General features: G+C 40.4%; 1 protein-coding gene across 3 annotated transcripts in view; it reads right to left on the bottom strand.

The window, feature by feature from the left end:
- The window catches only part of tet2 (tet methylcytosine dioxygenase 2), a 35949-nt gene extending 22260 nt beyond the window's left edge, over window positions 1–13689 (bottom strand). Inside the window, exons 1-4 of one of the 3 annotated variants that reach the window (XM_028598466.1) lie at window positions 13651–13689; window positions 12924–13048; window positions 12394–12514; window positions 10223–11130 (exon numbers count right to left, since the gene is read on the bottom strand). The gene's annotated coding sequence lies outside the window, so the exon portion shown is untranslated. The remainder of the gene's footprint in view (window positions 1–10222; window positions 11131–12393; window positions 12515–12923; window positions 13049–13650) is intronic. The other 2 variants (XM_028598476.1, XM_028598478.1) reach the window with 2 other exon arrangements.
- Between the last annotated feature and the right edge of the window lie 421 nt (window positions 13690–14110).

Genomic DNA, 14110 nt, shown 5'->3' with positions numbered 1-14110 from the left:
AGTGATGTAGCATGCTATTCAGTATCTTCTTTGAATCTGGAGACAACATTAACAGATTACAGCAGAAGAACTGAGGACATATACTTCTGTTTGTAATTTCTTCCCTAGAGAGCCTCCTCCCCCTCTTTAAGAAGGGATCTGTACAAACTACATTGTTCTTTATGTCTAACGCAAGACAGATGTGGCCGACTTGTGGAGAGTCCCACTGCAGTCTCTGTGCTTCCACAGCTTTTTGTGTCATTGCCTTCTCTTGCTGTATTGTGACATATTTTATCTAACTACAGCATTATTTGATTGGCACTACTTAGCATTATGTTATTCAATTCATTTTTTATTTTATTAATTTCAACAGCAGTAAAGGAGCCAAGAAAGTATCAGTTTAAATGTTTTGGGAATACGGATTAAATATGTTACTCGTGAAATTATAATATGTATAATCATTTCTATGGTTATAAAGTGTACATCAGGCTGTTGGGGAAATCCAAACCCTCAATTCTAGAATACAATTTTAAAGCGAATATGAATATACTTTTAGATTCATCTTTCCACTAAGGGCAGCCGAATCTACATACAATCTGTTTCGAGAATACTTTCTTTTGATTATGACAAGATAAATTGGTGATTGCTGATTCATGGATAGCGAAGCGCTGGACCTGAGGGTTTCAGTGTGGGCTGTGCACCTTCTTCTGTAAAGACTATACATCAATTACTCAACCTGGACAGAGTTTAGCTGAAAACAACCTACAATGATGCAGCTGGAGAGTGAAGCTGAAAGACAAAACTGGAATTTGTGTATCAGGACAATAATAATAAGTGCAGTTCCTATTTGGTTAACTGGTCCAGCTCCCTCAAGGTAAAAAGATAAACTGACAGAGGGGGAAGATTAACTGGCACCATAATAATAAACTAAATATAGTGCTCATAGCCATAATTAAGATTAATGTCAACACTAATCCAAGATTGTTTGATAGTGTTGTACAGGGTTCAGTGGGCTCAGGAAGCAGTGGACAAGACACGTATAATATATTTACTCGTAAAGACTCACAAGGTCTGAGGAATATAGGAGTCAGTGATTTGTGGAAACCTATTAGGGACCCGAGGACATGACCAGTTTTGTCGAGTATACTTTTCAGGGGCGAGGCTGCACTCGTTGAACTGTTGACAGTTTAAACTTCACACAGTTCATGTTGTGGATCCAAAGCCCTTACGCTAAGGGACAAATCCTTCAGAATCTTTCTCTTGAGATTTTTTTTTTAAATAGATAAGGCAGTTCAAGTTGTTGAAACAAATTGATACATAGATTCTGGGATGTTGTAAATATGATTGAATTTGAGGATATCGCAACGCTATCATGTTTGTAGTGTTTAATGTCTGAGCAATACCTGATGAGTCAGTGACTATGAAGGAGCTTTAAGCCTCAGGTTAATGGTAAAGGTGACATAAAAGTTCTTGAGGATGACATTGGTATGAATAACTCAACAGCCTTTGGGAGTTAAACCTTGCCTCTGTACGTTTCTGATACAACTTGTTTAGCAGGTATTCTGGGGGAAATGCATTCGCATGCAAAACATTATGCTGGTATATGCTACTCTTACACTTTATCTACTTAAATAAGTCTGAACTGTTCAGAAATTCAGCATTTTTCTGAAAATCCTGCTTAAGGTTGCTTGATAATAACATATTATTTAAATTATAGTATTTTTAATTTATAAAACAAGAATGTTATAATTTGGCTTATACTGAAACTGGTCCAAACTGCTGATAACAGGCCACAGTGTCATAGATCAAATCTATAACCATCAGCCTTCCCTCCAAAACCATTTCAATGAAACAGTATCACTGCTCAGAGCCATTCACACGCATGTTGTGTTGTGCAAGTGTAATGTAGACAGTGTGACAGAGGAGGTAAATCCTGATAGTACACAGCAGTTAAACATTAGCCAAGATATGACTTTATAAACCTGTTAGTCCTCATTTTTCTTGATCAATCTGAAAAGTAAGCCTGCCTAAGTAGTTAACACACACAGTCTAAACCTTTTTTTTTTTGTTCCTTCAAGCTGCATCACATGGAGACTCTAATTAAGAAATGGGCTTCTGAGTGTACAACCCCACTAACCTGCCCCCCAACCCCTCACAATGCTGCTCCTTCCAACCAGCCTGTCTCTTTTGCCCCTCTAACCCTTTTTACGCAGCAGTCAATATATTGGACTAACTTGATGAACTGTGCACAGAGCAAAGTTAATTTCTCTCAGAGTGTATGGTAGCCATGGTTACCATCTTATGAGCACTCCAAAGCCCATCTGGTCTAAACATTACCCCAGCACGGCTGACTGCAGAATAGGCTGCTTTGCCGCGGTGTGCACATGTGCTTTATGCATTGATCCCGCCAGTAAATCAATAGTGCCACATAGTCACAAGCTTACATTTGCACTTGTGTGGAGCAACACCTTTACAATTGCATTTTAGAAATGTTTTAGAGCTTTAAAACCTGAAACATTTCTATCTCACATTTCTTACTGAATTAGGGTTGCACTATTTAAAATTTAAGATACTCTACTCTGTCTTATCTTGAGCTACGGCATTTATTTTTAGAACCTTGCCAAGAAAGATGTTGTAGTTGCTCTTAGTTGATATGGTAAAACAAGGAATACTTTATATTGACCTTTTCCTCCTCATTCATCCTCCCATCTGCTAAAATATGCCATGAAATGGAAGACTGATACACAAAGCCAAGTGATGAACAAACGGCGATTCCCATGTTTCTTCAGTTAACCCTCGAGCCTGTGAGTCTTGGCATGTGATTAGTTCACAGGGCACATTTATTTAGCAGATATTTTCTTTCTGTTTGCATGATCCAAATCCAAACCAGCTTCCAAATAAACAGGAAGCGGAGGTGAACAGTAAACAGAGCAAAGGGAAACATTATTGTAAGAGGGAAATTAAAACATGGCACACATGGCAGTGAAGGAATTCTAAATGGACTCAATACCAGGGCTGAAGTCAGATTTATGGAAGACTGAGCTTCAGATAATGGTTTATTGTGAACAAAAAGCAAAGCAAGTTTGACAATCTCTACTTTCTTCAAACGTGAAGCCAAATATATATTGTTGTGGTGCCCAGAGTAACTTTGAATATATTTGCTCTGTTGCTTTTGTCATATGGAAAGCAAATGTAGTTATATTCTTTCCATTATTGGTTTCTGAGCAGCCTGACCTAAACCACTGTTGCTAAGCTCCCTCTTTCCCTCCACTGAGGGTGAGGCACGTGACTCTCATTGAATAGAAATCACAAATCCTCCTGAGAGAGGGATATTTTCTGTGATTCAGGGCTTCATTGTAAGAATGTATAAAGTTTTCACTGCATTTCTGAAACCTCAGTGATTCATAAAAAAAGTACGGAGATTTTAAACAATAATTAATTAGTTGGTCATAGTTATTACATGGTCTGTGTATTGTTTTACCGTTTACTTAAAGTGGAACTATTATGCTTTTCATGTCATAATGTTGGATTTTCATGTTAAACGTGGCCAAAACTTCAAATAATGAGGAAACGTATTTTAGAGAAATCCCCATGAGCTAAAATGTTCAGATTTCCAACTGTTGTGAACGCCCCGGTTTCAACAGTTTTTTCTACTCTCGGCCAGTCTTCAATGATTGGTCATCTGCTCCAGCCAGGCAGTACTAGAGTGTTTTTTTTTTTTTTAAGCTACTGCGGTGTTAATGCCAGATAGCGGTTATCTTGGCGGCCAATGTTGGTAATTTCTCCCCAATTTCAGGACGCATTACTGCTGAAACATGTCCGATTGGGTAGTATTTGGTTCAGAAGCCTTTATCTGTGATTTCTGACAGTAGAAAGTGCTGCTTTGTTCCACTACAATCTAACATTAGACTACTGCTAACTATTAAGTAGCTGCATGCTAACGCCAGATATCTGTAATCTTGGTGGCCAATGTTGGTCATTGGTCATTTCCCCCAATGTCCGGTTGTGTAGTATTTGGTTTTGAAGCCTTTATTTTAGATTTTTCACGGTACAAAGTCTTGCTATGTACTCCGTTGCAGTAACTCCAGCTATAACTATTGAAACAAAATCGGAGCGGCGGAACGGAGCGTCCAGGAAACACGCTGGCCAATCAGAGCAGACTGGGCTTTTTCGGAAGGGGGGCTTAAAGAGACAGGCGCTCTAACAGAGCGTCTCATACAAAAGGGGTGAATACAGATGCAGCAGCCATGGGCAGTATGAAAAAAATAAAGTGTTTTTTGTTTTTTGATTAAAGCATTTAAATACGTTCTAGTAGAATAAAAAAAATACAAGTATGAACCTGAAAATGCTATCTAATAGGTCCACTTTAAAGACAAAACTGTATGAGCTTCAGAAATCATCAATCTTGCTCTGTCATAAAGTTTAGTGTTTTACTGCACAGAAACTTTATTTGTACCTACCACATCTGTAAGACTTTTGGTAGGGAGTTTTTAACCATTCAGACCCATAGCTAAAAAAAGCATTTTTTTGGCATTTTTAGGCCTTTATTTTTGACAGGACAGCTTGGACATGAAAGAGGAGAGAAAGGGGGGGAATGACATGCAGCAAAGGGCCGCAGGTCGGAACCAAACCCGCGGGGTCGAGGCCTAAGCCTCTGTATATGGGCGCGCGCTCTACTAGGTGAGGTAAAATCAGTCTTTAAAACTTTCCTAATATAAATACATATATGGAAGCAAACTTGTCTGATTGTCACTGAGCACTATATGGCTCGGAAAGACACCAGCTGCTGCACTCGTACATTCCACTGAGGAAACCTAATATTGAGCGTGAGCCGCTCGAAGCACTCAGAAGTAGTTAGTGATGTCATTCAGAGCCTTTGGTAGGGTTACGCTTCTAAATGACATTCAGGGCCAGCTGTCTGTCTTTGCGCTCCTTGTGCAGACAACAGGGGGCCATGGGGCCTAAGCTTTTCAATGACAGCTCCAAGCAGCAAACCGTCCATATCTGACAGCCATTTTAGAAGAGGGTTAACAGCCATCCGAAGCAGTGTTTAGATCACTGTGGATCCCATTGATCATGCACTATCATGACGGAGCTTTGTTGGTCATGACACAGGGGCATTAGCTATGGAAATGCCTTTTCATATATTGTTCCAATTAAGCCAATTTGAACAGAAAATGCATTCTGACAAGCTATATATAAAAAGAGTCTCCTTTTTTTGGTCCTTTTTTCCAATGAACCTTTCAGAATTAGACCTGTGACAAAGCCTCCTCCTTGTCAAAGATTTGATTTAACTGGAACGGACTGACCTCTATACATTTTGACATCATAGTCTTATTAAGGGTAAGGATCCTAACATGATGTTAGGTCACTTTTCAAGATCTGTAAGGCATATTGACAGCCTGTGTGCAATGTCCACACATTGTTACGCCTATGTTTGAAAAGCAACCTCTTGGCTGGTAAGGAGGCATCTTTCACTCTCCAACATGGAAACACCAACATTTTTGTCTGCATGTTTTCATGTTGACTGATGAATAACAATAAATAACTTTTTTGACCCTTACTTTTGATAGTTCTAGCTTTAGCTAAACTTCATTTATATATTCACAAAAGATGATTTTTACTTCAAAAATCAGTCAAACCAAGTTTTCTCAAATAATAAATCATTTATACAACACAGTGAAAAAGTGGAAAAGCGCCACTGTGGACTCAAATGTGCATTTACCAGTGTCTTTGCACATGTAATGATTTTTTAAATATAAAACCTTGCAAATTTGTTTTCATGACCCAACGCTGCAACCATAAAGAGAGTTTGTAAAATCATCTGGCTCCACAGAAGTTTACAGCTTATTTAATCTCCTGACCTGGCACTATTAAGGCCTACACTCCTGCGCCGGAGCTATGTGCTGTCAGAGCAGAATCACCATAAAAAAGGCCTGCTCTCACTCTCGCAACGTTCTCTAGCAAAGACGCTGTTGACTGTGACTGTAGCTCTTAATTTCCTTTTTTTTATTCTTAACTTCCTGTAGTGGAACCGGCGAAAGCAGCATTCAAGAAAATTGTCCAAGCGTAGGAGAGGCGGCCCGGCGAGAGGCGGGAAGGGATGCTATTCGCTTTGGGGAGGTTACGTAACATCTCACTTGCCTCTCTCTGTGCGGAATGCCAGGATAGTGTTTGTAAACAGAGCGGCCATGTGCGTATGCTCACGTGGAGGAAGCTTTTGAGTCACTGCCCTTGCTGTCTCACCCCTGAGGTAAACCCTGACATCGATACATGCTCACAGGGCCAGCAACACTCCCTCCGGCCCCTTGCCACTCCAACAGAGCCTTATCACGCTCACTCCGTAATTACACCTCAGCGTAACAACGCACAACCTCGTGGAAAAAGAAGACCGTGAGTCATAGTCGGGATTCATAATGTATCTGGTGTGGCAATTACTGTTAACATTTTTGTATCTCATAAAAACATTATTACTATGACACAATTCCAGTGATGACCAATAAACCACTCGCAGGCCATAATCACATCACGTCTCTTTAACAAGGTAGGAAATTCATGGGACGGAAGGCTTAGATTCTTGTTGGGGTGGATCTTATTGTTAACTGGCATATTTTTTATGATCTGGCTTTAGTTCATTCTTTTTTATTTATTTTCAGAGAAGATAAGCACATAGCTCTCTTGATCCCACAAGTGTTTTGCAGTTAGTCCAAACATAGAGAACAAGTCAGTAGTAGAGCATGGGGTAAAACATTCAGTAAATGGTAAACCAACACAAATATCATGCTAAATAAAGTCCACAGGGATGTCTGAGCTTATCCTGCAAGCCCAGCATTGCTTTTATCAACAAGAAAATTCTCACAGCACTATTGGTGTTAAAATATGTGTAGATCGGCCACTACATTATGGCACACATATTCTATTGCAGAAACACTTGATTGTGGTTTGCTGCTTCTCTCCTGCTCTCAATAGAAAAACAACCCCCAACAGCAGACAAGAGAGAAATCAATATTGCAGAAATCAATACAACACTCTGTATCTCGCCATTTTGTCTCAGGAAAGCAGTCCATGCTATGACCAGCCAGCAGGTAGTGTAATATAAAATGTCTAACCTGCCACTGGACCTGCTTTTCTGTGTCATTTGTGCAACAGCCCCTGGGTGGAAATTTGATGTGTGGGCTGGACAGAGCAGGGTCAGAGGTGAGGGCTTGGGTAAGGGCTTGGGTATTGTAAGTGGACAGCATTGTTGTGGAACGCTATGGCAACTGGACATTCTTCCCAAAGGTGATATTGTCTTTGCCCTGGGAGTGACATAAAGGGGACTTAGGGCCATGACGAAGGAGCAATCCAACCGCACGGCTTTATCTGTAGGTGTGGATAGATGAGAGAAGCTATGTGCATGTGATTGATCTAGCTGACCCTTCCCCCACTCAGCCCCATATAGGCCCAGTAATGCTTTGGTGCCTTTTCAGCTGCTGATGTAACAGCAGCCATGCAGAGGCTCATGAAAACCCCTTCAGTGATATTGTGGGCTTTTATTTCTTAATTTTAGAATGTGGCTTTATCATGCAGGTCAGGATTAGCATGTGTAAATCCTGTGTACAGTGCAACTGCACACAAAGGGGAACATAAATTGTACAACCTCACCGTGACAACCATTGATAATGTGCTTTCTGTAGCCAGAGACTAACTGGGTTAGATGCAATCCGTCCAAACTATGCAGGGTGGGTTGTGATATTTAATGTGCTTAGGAAGTAGTTAAATGAATGAAGAAATCAAAAATAGACCAAAAGATACATAACTGCCTAGTTGTTGGCTAGTTTTTAGCTGTTCATGTTTCTTCTTCCTCTGGTTAGATAATAAAAAGAAAAATCCAAATGGTATTACCTAATCTGGTCTTTCACACGAGACATTATCCACAATGTCTTCACATCATGAACTGGGCAATATAGTGTCTCTCTCGCTTTCTCACTCACACACACACACACACACACACACACACACACACACACACACACAAGCGTGGATCACCTGATCTCATAGTCACAACATATTTTATGAGTACTATGGAGAACACCCCTGCTTAAGCACTCGTGTTGACACGACACAGTCAATGACCGTGCTTGCCATATCAAAACACAGCCATGCCATTGCGTCAGAGGGGTACAGCACTATTGATGGCTCCAAAGTTTCCTGACAGCAAGGTAGAACTGAAGATGGGATTCTCTTCCGCAGAAGATCATTTTCAGTAGAGAGTAAGAGTGTGTGTACTGTAGTGTGGGGGCTGCATACTCAACCACAGAAATGCAGCATGTAAACACAAACATTTTAAAACAAATGCTTAATTCAGAAGGGGAAAAGGAGCCTTTGTCTGTGATAGCATAATGTTCCCCATCATCAGCTGTTCACACGAAAGCTTGGTGATTGTCTTCTAGTCATTTGACTAGCAACTGACTTTATTTGGACTTCACTGCCTCTTCCCCTTCTCTATAGCGCCTTTTATCCATGTATTTCACAAAATGTCACTGTTAACGGTCTTAACTTGAAGCTTTAAGTTCAGGAAACTGAAAACTTTAGCGATCTGAATTCCTGCATACCAGCTTGTTAAGTTACAATGCCTGATTTGAGGTCAGTCATTACTCTCCACCTTGCAGGCATGCCTTTACTTTGCTCTTTACCTGAGGCCATACTGTGGTAACATTAGGACTATAGTCAGTAGAATACACAGGCCAATACACATGCCAGAGGGAGATAATCTAATGGGCTATTCAGATGTTAATAGCACTTAGTGAATTCAGGAAAGAAAACAACTAATAACCAATTAGCTAGTAGATCATTGAGATAAGACCTGATGTACTAATACACTTCTGAATTTACATGTTATCATGTATTTAACTAGTGTATTTCTATAAAAAAAATTGTATATTAACACAGAATCCCAAACTGTCAGGGTATCTCACTGTTATCACTCCATTATTGTAGTTTAATCCTCTATTTGTGCAAATATCAGGACATGCTGGTGTTCTACACAAGTTCCTTTTTTAAATGATTACAGATCACACACAGCCAAAGATAGAAAAACATAGACACACATTCCTCTTTGTATTGTCAGTTATCTATCTGTCAATAGCTCTGTTTCCGAACGAACAGAACAGTCTGGTTGTTGTGACCTTTAACTGCTTGTGCCGGAATAAAAATATACAGTCCTGACAACTCTTGGTTGGGTTCAATTTCTCAAAGATGTTTAGTCAACTTTTTTGAGGAATAGGTTGTTTGTTGCAGCTCTCTGGCAACAATCCCTTGTTTAGTCTCTATTTAAAAAAGAAAAGAAAAACCTGCTCCAGAATTACCATTTTTGTTCCCCCAGTTAATGGTGCGGTAGGATTGAGTTTCATTTCCTTCAGAGCTTTCTGACCTTGTCTGCCTTCACTACATTCAGCCAACCACATTTCTCTTCTCTTTTGCTTCTCCTTGGGATTTGCCTTTGTGTCTGCTTGTCCTTCAGTGTTTAAAGCAATGAAAGGTGATTAATAGAGGTTCACAAAGCCAGAAGCTATTCCAGCTCTACTGCTGTGCATGCACTATGCACTTAGTGCTGGATAAGTCCAGGTTGGACTTTAACTCTCCTACATACAATCTCCCTACTGAACAGCACAAACAAACACATACACAGCCATGGATATTAACATGAGAAGCTACAGGGGGTAACACTGCCTGCATCTAAACATATGTAATGAAACATTTCATCATTTTGTAATAGCTAATAATTACACATAAATGTGAATAATTGTGTTTCCCCTCTTAAAACTAATACACTTATACAAAAACACATATATAACACACCTTTAAAAACATGTGCCTAATAAAAAGCAAGGCTGAAATGTTGAAGAAAGAAAGACAGCAAGCATTTCAATTATGATTCAAGAAAAACTCCTGAACAAGCAGCCTAAGTACACCATTTTATATGATGCATTCAAAGGCAGCAAGAATGTGAAGTGAACACAGAACACACAGGAAAACACAGAAGGGGTCTTTTCAGATTCAGCTGGCCAAAAAAAGAGAAAGAAAATCGTCAGCCATGTTGGAGTAGCTTTATCTAATATCCCCTCCTTATTATGTTGGCTCTTGCTTTTACGGTGGGGGACAATTGCTATACCTCGCCTGATACAAAAAACACTAAAAATACATCCAGTGGATAAAGGGTAAAAGGGTAAGCAGGGTATAAACACACTAAGCAGTTTCTCACCTTTTTATGTCCCTCCACTTTGTAGAAATTCCAACAAACCGTCTGGATCTCCTCTTTAACAAATCCTAAAGGGCAGCCATCTTGCCTCCTTCTGTTCTTCTATGAAACAGACTATCCTCCACATCAATATTCATGGAAACCAGTCTGACGTCGGCTCTCATCATCAGGAGAAGCCCGGGTGTCGCTGTTTTGCCGGCCTGAGAAGCACACTTATATGTGGCTCTGGTGTAAGGCAGCAGAGGCGCACAGTAGACAAAATGTTGTTGCAGGTCAGGGGGGAGAGAGTCTTGTTTTGCCGGCAAACTCAAATAATTACAAAATGACTTTCCTGCTGAGTCCTTCCTACACAAAGAGACAGGTTTTCTTTCCCTCCCCTGCTCCCTCCTCTTTTTTTCTTCTTCCCTCAGCCGCACACAATAGTGAACTATGATGGCTGCCCTGAAGCACTGGAGTGGATTCAGTGAGCAGGACAGGACTCCACCCCCAGTGCACTTTATGTTAAATATTGCACTGGCCTCAACTGTCTGACTGTGGCAGATGCCTCCACCCCCTTCCTTTCCTCAGACAGGAAGCCAAGTGACTCAGGGTTTTTTCCCTCCCTTTTCACGATGTCTATCTTGACTTCCTTCTTTCATTTTCTTTCTTTCTCTGTCACTGGTTACAGAAGTTCCCCTGTTGCGTAATAGCCCTTGTTTTTGAGAGCATTACAGCAACAATCAGAGGTGGCCAGTTTGCAGTCCAACCAGTTGAGCAATGCACTCATTTCCAACGGCTGTGTCTTATTTTGGCACACCTCAGCCGGCTGGCTGGCTCATTTTTAGAGTGTACTCTCAAGCCTGGATACAGGTTGCATACTTAGCCTCATGTGTCTGCCAAGACCCACCTCCTGTTGACACTGGCCACGTGGGCTTAAAAGAGATAGAGAGAGCAGTGTGAGAGAAAGGGGCTTTTAAAAGAGTGATTTAAAAGAAAAATTCAAAAACGCAGGTCTTTCCCTTCATTTTTAAATGGGGGGAAGCGCGTTATGCCTGCTGCAGGGTTTGCCGCAGAGCTGAGGTTTAATTTGCAAGAATATTTTTGCATCTTAGATTTTAAAGGTCATAAACAGAATCTCACAAACAGTTCCATTGATGTCAGCAATACAATTTAGGGAATGTACATTTTTAGAAATTTTTTGTAATCTTTAGCAGTAATATGTTGAAAACAATGGTGTCATTTCTTAACATATGGTCACAGCTTTAACCGCCATGCTCAATAGCCCATTCACTTCACTATTTAATTCCTCTTTTACTTTACTAACAGGTGGGTGTTGTCTGAATAAAATCTGCCTTTATCTGCAGTTCAGGCTTAAAGGGACACCCCACCTCTTTCTCAGCAGCCCCTGCCTAGCCGCAGTGACATTTGTTGACTCAATAGTTTTAGGCTCAGAGCAGAAAATGAGATTTTTACAGAGAATGGGGGAGGGGAAGAGGCAAAGAGAGGAAGGAGGAGTCACTAGCTGCAACTCAGACCACAAAATAGAGCCTTTTACATCAGGTCTGTCTTCTTTCTTTACATAACTCAGTTGTTACCCAGTTGGATGTTGAACTGCACAGTTGTAAATGTCTTTAAACCACATTATTACATTTGCAATTAAGTCAAATTGAGTTATTCTAGCTACAGGGAAAAGTCCTCATTGGTATCCTCTTTTAATATGACCACAAATGAGGATATATAGATTGCTTTTGTTTTTTTAAATTAAGCTTTAAGATGTTTATTGTAAAAACAAACCTCACATAAACATCAGAAAGACGGTCCTGATATATTGAGTGTGCAAGCACTACAGTATACATCATTTACTAAGCATCCTACTGTTGTGTCAGGCAAAACATATTAAAATAAATATTTTAATATAAGTATTATTTCAAACAAGAAATTACAGTTAGGTAGTCTTAAAACAGCTCTATTTCTGGGGGATAAGATTGCTGACAGTGGCGTGTTCATGCTTGTCTGTTGTTGTTAATCCTTGTTTGCATAGACTAATGGTTAACCATTAGTAGAGAGCTTGAGACCACGAAATGTAAATCCCCAGATGAGTTGTGAAGATCGTAGAAGTGAATGAATGAAAAGCCCATATTTCCCCATCTCATCAATTGCCATCAAAGCGCCCCTGAGAGAAGCAGTAAACCTACCAGTGCACCAATGAAGTGTCCCAGTGATCAAGGCTGCAGGGCTGTCAGTGGTTGTTTGGACTGGTCAGCTTCATTCCCTCTCCCTGGCCCTACCACCCCCCCCTCCCCCTTCAGGCTGCTACTGTAAACAAGAAAGTGAACTTTGTCAACTTTTCTGGTTAGACGACATTTTAAAAATACACACAAGTTCTTCTAACTGCTGTCCATATTAGATGACTTTATGTTCCGTTAGCTGCATTAAGGCTCAAAATATGGGTGCGTTTGGATATTCTCAGGCAATTAACTTGTAAACTGTTTTATTCAAAATGTATTCATTTATTACTATTTAAATTCACAGGGCTTGATTTGCAGCCACTGCAATCCAAAAGTGCAGTTAGTGATTTATTATTGCTTATCTTGCACGCAACTTAAACGGCCACATTGGCTTTGTGTATTGCCAGCGTTCAGCCAGGAGAGCTCTTTGCAAGGCTGCTTCCCCTGGCAGCTACTGTAACTCGTAAATTCAGAGATTATCTCATCATTCCTCTCACCTTGTCACATTTCAAAGGACTGGAGGCATGTGCCGTCACCTCATCTGTAAACACAGAGCTGTGGCCTCTTGCTGACCCAGGGTCATCAGAATTCAGGCACACTTGCCACTTGACTGATTTCACACCTATGGATGACAATGGGCATTAGAGACTGTTTTTCTTGTGGGCCCAGTGTTCTTGTTGATTTATGTCAAACAAAACATAGACAGGAACTGGCTCCTCAGGTCAAAGATCTGGGCCTCTGGTCTCTCTAAGATTTGTGTGTCACTATAAGCCATGTGGTGGTTTATAGTCCTCCTCCCTGAACAGGCAATGTTGGCTCATGAAAAACTGAGTACAGAATACAGAATACAGAATACATGCCCACAAATGTAATTTGTAACGTAATCCGGCTATCACATCCAGCTTACTAAACAGGCCTATAATGGTGTGTTCTTTTTATTCCAACTAGCTGAATGTGTACCTGAACAAGCAGATAGATTATTGTATTGGTAGTCCCAAACTGCATAGCCTACTACAAAAATCGAACTGCAGTCTAAGCTACCACAAGCTAATTTTAGCTAACGTTAGTTAGCATGTCAAACGGGGCTATAGTCTTTAAACGGCTTTGGAGCTAGTAAATCAGCACCTAGGAGAATGTAAAGTCGCACGTCAATGTTAAAATAGCAAGGTGACCAGTAAAACTACAGCAGACGACTACCCTTGGCTAATTAAAAAAATAACTTACTTTAAGATGCTTCTTCAGGTTGGAAGTGGAGAAATTTGGAGCTGAAAGGAGGCTGGTTGCTGGCAAGCAGAGGCTGAATACGTAACGCCGTTACATGTATTCCGTTACTCCCCATCACTGAAAACAACAGAGTGAAATGAGTCATGCTTTTCAACGTTTTACTTGCCATGTCAAAAAATGTAACTGACAAAAGTCATAAAGTCTACTGAATGAAAAGCCAACTTACAGTTTGATGTTCAATTCCTACATTTCCCAGAATCGTACAGGGGCACAAGGCTGCACACTGATGTAGAAGAGATTAGAGAGCTGAACTTCTGTTAAAAAACACAAGCAACTGTCCTGCAAACCTGAAATGTGAAATCCTTTAAGAAAATGTAAACTTTCTTGTGACTTTAACACTTTTAGAATACTTAAGCACAACACTATAATCTGTATTTAAGGAACACCTGCCTTTTCATCT

The sequence above is a fragment of the Perca flavescens genome, chromosome 2, assembly GCF_004354835.1.
Source record: "Perca flavescens isolate YP-PL-M2 chromosome 2, PFLA_1.0, whole genome shotgun sequence".
NCBI lineage: Eukaryota > Metazoa > Chordata > Actinopteri > Perciformes > Percidae > Perca > Perca flavescens.
The sequence above is the reverse complement of the archived record's forward strand: the minus strand, read 5'-3'. Positions and strand labels throughout refer to the sequence as shown.